Source organism: Acanthisitta chloris, unplaced genomic scaffold, assembly GCF_000695815.1.
Source record: "Acanthisitta chloris isolate BGI_N310 unplaced genomic scaffold, ASM69581v1 scaffold10628, whole genome shotgun sequence".
Taxonomy (NCBI): Eukaryota; Metazoa; Chordata; class Aves; order Passeriformes; family Acanthisittidae; genus Acanthisitta; species Acanthisitta chloris.
Window position 1 is genome coordinate 43,016 of NW_008686480.1, and position 6,733 is coordinate 49,748.

The 6,733-nt window shown below is 37.9% G+C and overlaps 1 protein-coding gene across 1 annotated transcript in view; it reads right to left on the reverse strand.

Annotated features, from left to right (window-relative positions):
* LOC103807423 (protein unc-79 homolog) overlaps positions 1-5,093 on the reverse strand; it is a gene marked incomplete at its 3' end in the record, with an annotated part of 46,253 nt that extends 41,160 nt beyond the window's left edge. The window contains 1 exon segment of the mRNA XM_009080149.1: positions 4,981-5,093.
* Between the last annotated feature and the right edge of the window lie 1,640 nt (positions 5,094-6,733).

A 6,733-nucleotide genomic window follows, 5' to 3' on the forward strand; every position in this document is an offset into this window, starting at 1 on the left:
CGTTATTTTTAAACTCACTACAAATTAAAGGAGAGATAATTTCAAAAAATAAGAAGGATTTAGTGGGAATCAAAATAGAGGCTACACGTTATGTCCTTTTAAGAATGTTGCAAACATGGTTGTAAACATGTTAATCTAACTGCTTAAAAAATTATACCCCACTATTTTTAATAGAAATAATTTGTCACTTAAGCAGTGTTATATTCTAGTTAGAAAGAAATTATAGAAAGGAGAGATAATTTCAAAAAATAAGAAGGATTTAGTGGGAATCAAAATAGAGGCTACACGTTATGTCCTTTTAAGAATGTTGCAAACATGGTTGTAAACATGTTAATCTAACTGCTTAAAAAATTATACCCCACTATTTTTAATAGAAATAATTTGTCACTTAAGCAGTGTTATATTCTAGTTAGAAAGAAATTATAGGCTTAGTTCATAATCTTCATATGTGCCTATGAGATATAATACACCTTTTAAATATATTAAACCATACACAATACTTTTTTTCTCTTTTTTAAAAAAAGCACATTTTGCACCTCTCAGTGGTTGGGATTTCCAAAAGCTGTTGCTGTTGGTTTAACTCTGTTCCCACAGTCAGTGTTAAAATTTGCAAAAGACAAGTCAGTGGCATTAAAAGTTCCACTGAATCATGAAGAGCGGAGTTATGCCAATAGGGAGCACTTCTGGAAACCTCTGTTCTCTTTAACAGTACAGAAACCCTTATCCTATAATCACCTCAGCAAAGTTCTAGCTTACCTCTAAGTCAATTCAGTAATTTACACAAGTAAGCCAAAGTCTTGCTAAGGTGCTTAGAGGAGGAGGTGTCATTCATTTGCCACATATATAAAACACTTTTACAAAAACAGTTCTATGCCAAGTGGCTATTATCACATCACACTTGCAGTCAGAGATGACAGACAGAGTCTGTTTGAAGACTCTACATACTTTTTTTCCCCCTTTTTTATTGTTCCTTACATATTTGGCAGATTATTTTGGTTTCTGTTACCCAATGTCCAGTACAAGAAACATGGTGACTGTCACAGCAGTGTTTATGAAATTGCATCAGAAAATCACCTAAGATCTAGTATGACTTTAAAAACAAATTATCAGAGTGCTGATTCCTTTTAATTTGCTTGATGTTCATTTGCCATACTTTGCAGCTCATGTTTAGAGATATGAAGGCACTAAACTATATTCTTTTCTTGTCTACCAACAGGTGATACCAATTATCCATCCCTTCACTTGCCAACACCTCACTTCAAGTGCACTTATTTCCAGAAAGGATATTAATCCTTCCTTTATACATGGAGCTACGGCCCATCTATGGATTAGATGCCAAAGCACACTTATTGTATCTCGATCAGGGCATCCTGCCATTCAATAAGACCAGATCTAAATTTCAGCTACAACCACATCAAATTTAGAAAAAAAACAAAAGAAAAAAAAACCAAAATTTCAGACCCAGGCTTTAGCCTGAGCCATATTTTTTAAAAGCAATAAACAGAAGAGTCAAAACTGAAAATCTAGGAAGCCCTTAAGACCAAGATACAATTCTTGCAATTTGCTTCTGTTTCCATTCAAACCAAATACTGAGAATTTGGAGTGTCTGCAGATCAAAACTCCACACTGAACTTAGGCCACACTGAACTTGCTCTGTGACAAGGGACAAAGGCTTGTTTCAAAATGTGTACATCTCTGCTGCCAATCTATCCCAAAATTACTGCCTTTCTAGAAAGGTTTCCTAAAATGCCTACAAAAGAACTGCATCTCACCAAGGCAGCAAAACAAGCTTGACCATTAATTAGCCACCAAGGCATTTATAACTATTCCTTGGGTAAAATATTTTACTTGGAAATACATATAGAGAATTTTCTTCAGGAAAACGTGAAAAAATAAGCTTTTCTGTAAGATGTTTATTAAGCCTTAGATCATTCCTCAGATTAGGGAGAGAACACTGAAAATGAGCTGGGCATGAAACAAATTCATGCTGTAATGTAAAGAAATGCAGTTCCCAAAGAGAAATTAAAGAAGAACTAAATGAAGGTGCTATGCATTGTGCATGGTGATTTCATGTGATGTTTGTTCATAGAAATAAGGAATTATTTTTTTTCAGCCATTCCACATCTGTTCCCCCCACCCCTGAGCTTGTCATTTATGGAGCAGCATACAGAGCTAGGAGCAAATTAATCCTTTGTGTGATCCATCTTTAGCTAGCAAAATGACACCAGATATGAATGGGATTCAAAACAGTGGGCATATCCCACTGGGAAGAACACAGTCAACGTGTCCATAACATGGAAAGGTAAAAAGTGTAATAAACAGTAAAATCTACATCTGTAAAACCCAATCATCATGTAGAATTTCTCTGACTAATCACTATTCCTCTGTTATTTCTATGACTACATATGTTCATCAAGAATTGTTTGGCCTAAAAACTTCAGCTGCAAGGAGAGTAGATATCAAACTGGGGAATATTTTGTAAGTTATTTTAAAATAGTAGATGATGACAACCAACCTAAACCCTCCAGAAATCAATGGGCATTTTTGCTACTGTTTGATCAGCATTCTTTTAGCAGCCCAGATTCATTGCCTATGCTCCATGTCAAGCTAGAAAGATTATTCTGCATCATGTACTTCTATCATTGATGTTAAACCTTGCACAAAGGAGTCTCAGTGTAGGAAGCAGCAAGGAGACTCGGCGTGCAGGATATTCAAAGAAATTTCTGACCACGCTCTTGAGAAAGGTTCTTCACCAGTCTGTTTAGTTTTAGGGTAAATCTTGCAGAGATCTGCACACAGTGGGTGGGAGTTTCCTTCTTTCCATCTGCCACACTAAATACAGGGTGTGTTGTTTTGCTTTTTTATCCAGTGTCTTTCTTAGTATCAGCAAATGTATAAACTTATACTGGTTCAACCACAGCACTCAGGCTTTGACCCACAGTTCAAACTCCCCAGTTACAGGGATTTAGAAAGTGAATTTGACCTCGCTGAGGATCAAAACTCAGTCCACTCATATTTAGATCCAAGTCCTGGCTTTAATTTATGGTGCCCATTTAGTTCTGAGGCTGATCAGATCCCAGACCATGAAGGCCAAAGCCATTTGTGTAGACCTGCGTATCAGATAGGAGCATCACTTCTGCCCCATGTGGTTCAGCACTAACAACAACAGGATTTTGGTTCAGTCCCAGTCTGAACATGAAACAAATGGACTTGTTCAATTGTGCAACTGCTGCCCTGATTTCTGATTTGCTCTCAGAGCTGCTAAGTAAAAACCTTTTTCAGTAAGCCCAGAAACATCACTGCTCCTGGAGCGTGAAGAATTCATCACACAGGACATGTCAGCTGCACTGCTTAGAAAGATGAAGACAACAGAGTGGTATAAAGGCACTTTCTTTAAGCAGCAGGCTCTGAATCTATCCTGCCCCAATAAATTTCTGACCATAAAGAAAATTATCTCATTATGGCACTTGGTAGTTACAGCTAAAAGAGGAAATGCTCAGAATCAAGCCCAGCTTTCTTGTTTTAACAGCTTAAAGGCTCACAGTATTTAAGCAGAGGCTGTTTTGCCAAACAAAGCCTTACTTAAATGCAATTTAAGCACACGTTGTGCAAATAATCCATCATAACAGCCTGATGAGGGAATAGAGCCACATTCCAGGGGTATCTTTAGTGACACTTTGAACTTTTTTTTCCCGCTGCTGCAATATAATAAGACAAAACTTAATTTATTAATCTTTGAAAAAAAGTTCTACTGGTTGCCATAAGTTACTCTGACACTCTAAATGACAAGGGAAACAAATGTCACAGTGGTTAAACAACTCTGCGCTTGAAATTCTCGAAAGAAAACAGGAGGTTTTAAAGTTTGCTGTGAACAGGTGTTCCACTGAAAATTATAATTTCTGTCTTTGTGTCTTTGCTTCTTCTAAAGAGGGTCAAGAATTTCGATACATCCCACGCTCTTTGAGTGTTAGAATGAACTATTCTCATTGTCTCAAGTTTAAATCCTTGCTTCTCAATTTGTATACGTCATAGGGGTGTCAATTTTATGTAAACTGTATTTTGTTAATTGTTCCTGATCAAGGCAAATAGAGGTATTTCCAAACTACCTTCTGAGAGCAGTGACAATCTTTCCAGGTATAAATCAGGAATCTAGTATAGAAATGCAGTTTCAACTGCATTTTTCTGGATGTGAAAACTAGTGCCTGACAAAACTTGGGCAGAAAACTTCTTCATGGTCAAAAGCCATTTTAAAAACGATTTGAAAATATGAATCCACTAGGTAGCATTGTGGAATGTGTGTCATTCCTAAGAAAGTCTCGCCACTTTTCCTATCTTTTTTAGCAAGGCAAGAGGTAGCATTTCCTATTCATAATGTATTCTGCAAACATATAGTATTTAGCAGTATATATTATTACTAAATACTGGACTAAATCAAAACCCCAGGTCAGAACAATCCTGACCTGTTGTTGTCATCCAAATCCAGATCAGTACACAAACTTTGTGTCTACTGCTATTGTTCTAAGAGACTGAACCAAAACCCAAACCTGACAGCCAGCTGAACTGGGGCACAGTAAGAACCTAGTTCTGCTCACCTGGCTCAGCACTCTAGGATTTTGAGGCACCAGGACTGTCAAGGAGGTCATGAGTATACACGCCTAAAACTCTATAGGTCACAAACTCCTTTCTTCACGAGTTCAGCATGTTTGTGTGTTCAGCTAAGTCTTAGAAGGGCCAAGCAAATGCATAATCAACCAAGTTTACTTTAGAATCAGCCACTCAATAATGGGGCTTAACTGGGCAAATTGGGCAACAGCCACTGAAAAGATTCATTCATACCATTTTTTTCCATAAATTATGCTCTGACTCTTTTTGGCTGAGCATTGACCCATTAAATCTTACAATCAATTCAAAGCCAATCAATTCCCCCCTACAATTCTTTAGCTCTTTTTTTTTTCTTCAAGAGCATTACTTAAAACTTACCTCAATAACGTCTGAGAAAAGTATTTCAGAGTATTTGCAATGTCAGTTCCAGAGGGCACAGGGTAAATGTTGTGGAGAACCCGGTTGTGGTATTCCTGAAGGTAACGGATTTTGGAAGCAACTACATAAAAGACAAAAAAACAAACACAAAAACTTTCATTTAGGTTTTTTGCAGACTTTGACAGGGTCATATCTGTTTCTGACATTTCTAATATTTTTTAAATTTAAGAGTTAAACCCGACAAACAGAAAGGTCTCTCCATTCTTTCTATTTTGACTGAATAAATTAGAGTGCCAAGGGGAACACATGGAAGTATCTGCATCTGTACTAGACAAACTTAGCACGAGCAAATTTTAAAAGTATATATATATATATATTACCACCCTGCACTTCTACCATGTCTCCAAGCATCTCAAGATTCATTTTTAATGAATGAGTCATTGGATCACAGGAGGTTCATGTGAGACAGATAAGAATTTCTACAACCAAAGGAGAGATACAAGCTAAGACAGAGAGAGCTTATATGAGTTACTATAGGCCATACATTTACTTTATGCAATGAACTAAAGATATTTAAAGATCTGTGCTGGTTTTTAAAGTGTCTTAGGAAGTCTGATCAAGAAGATGAGGGGATTTCAAAGAGCAGTAGGAGGTCAACACCTTTAGTAAATCCATTTTTGTTGTTCTACAAACAACAATGGGTATATTTTTTAATAGGGATGCTTGCTCAGTACTGCAAAAAAAAAGTGATTACCTGCCACAGCTGCAATGCCTTACATTGCCTATACAGCACAGACAGTCTCATGGAGAGACACCTACCCACACTCAACTCTGCTCCACTCAGATTAATCAATTCTGCTGAGAGACAGAGTGCACTGGCTGTGGCAGAGGGCTGCTCAGCTGTGCAGGACTGCAGACACAGCCTCCACGAAAGCAGAGCTGGCTGGGAACTCTTAATCATGCTAACAGTACACCAAGACTGTGTAATAGGCAATTAAAAGTGGAGACGCTTCGGAATGAATTCAGCCCTTCAGCATACGGATTATAACAGTCTTTCACTACACCAAGACAGACCTTGTTCCCCTACAGGGCTCTATCAGTCTGAAAGATAAACCATGCTTCCTAAACAAGCAATTAGTCAATATGTTGTTTGATTCTTATTGTCAAATGGCATTTATTAAAGCATGAATACCATCAAGTCCTCCACCAAACAGAAAGGCACTAACTTCCTGAGAGACATCACTGTCCCTCCCACTGCTGCTGTAGCAGAACAGTTCATGAACATTCTGATCTTTTTCTGTGCCATTGACAAGCTGAATGAGAAGGAGTGACACTGTATCCATATTACAGAAAAAGACTGAAGGACAGACACCGAGAGAAAGTGTCTGCAATTACTGTTGGAGGCTCAATTTGAGATACTGAGGGCCATTTCACCAGTATAGTTAGCAGTACACACTGGACTTTCACATCCAGTAAACAAGAGCTTCTCTGAGTGGTCAGCCACACAATAAGTGAGGCTTGACAATTTCCAGCCAATTATCCGTAAAATGAAGAACACTCAAATAATCATCAAATGAAGAATACTGTTTGCTTGAACTACACGACAAGAAATCCAACCTTGCAGGACCCAACCACCCTCACCAGGGTCATTCTTTCTCCCGTTTCCTGCTGTACTTATTGTACCCTCCCAATTTCTGCAGCCAGTGAAGCTTCTACGGACAAAAGGTTCCCTCATAATATTACCCTGCTTCAT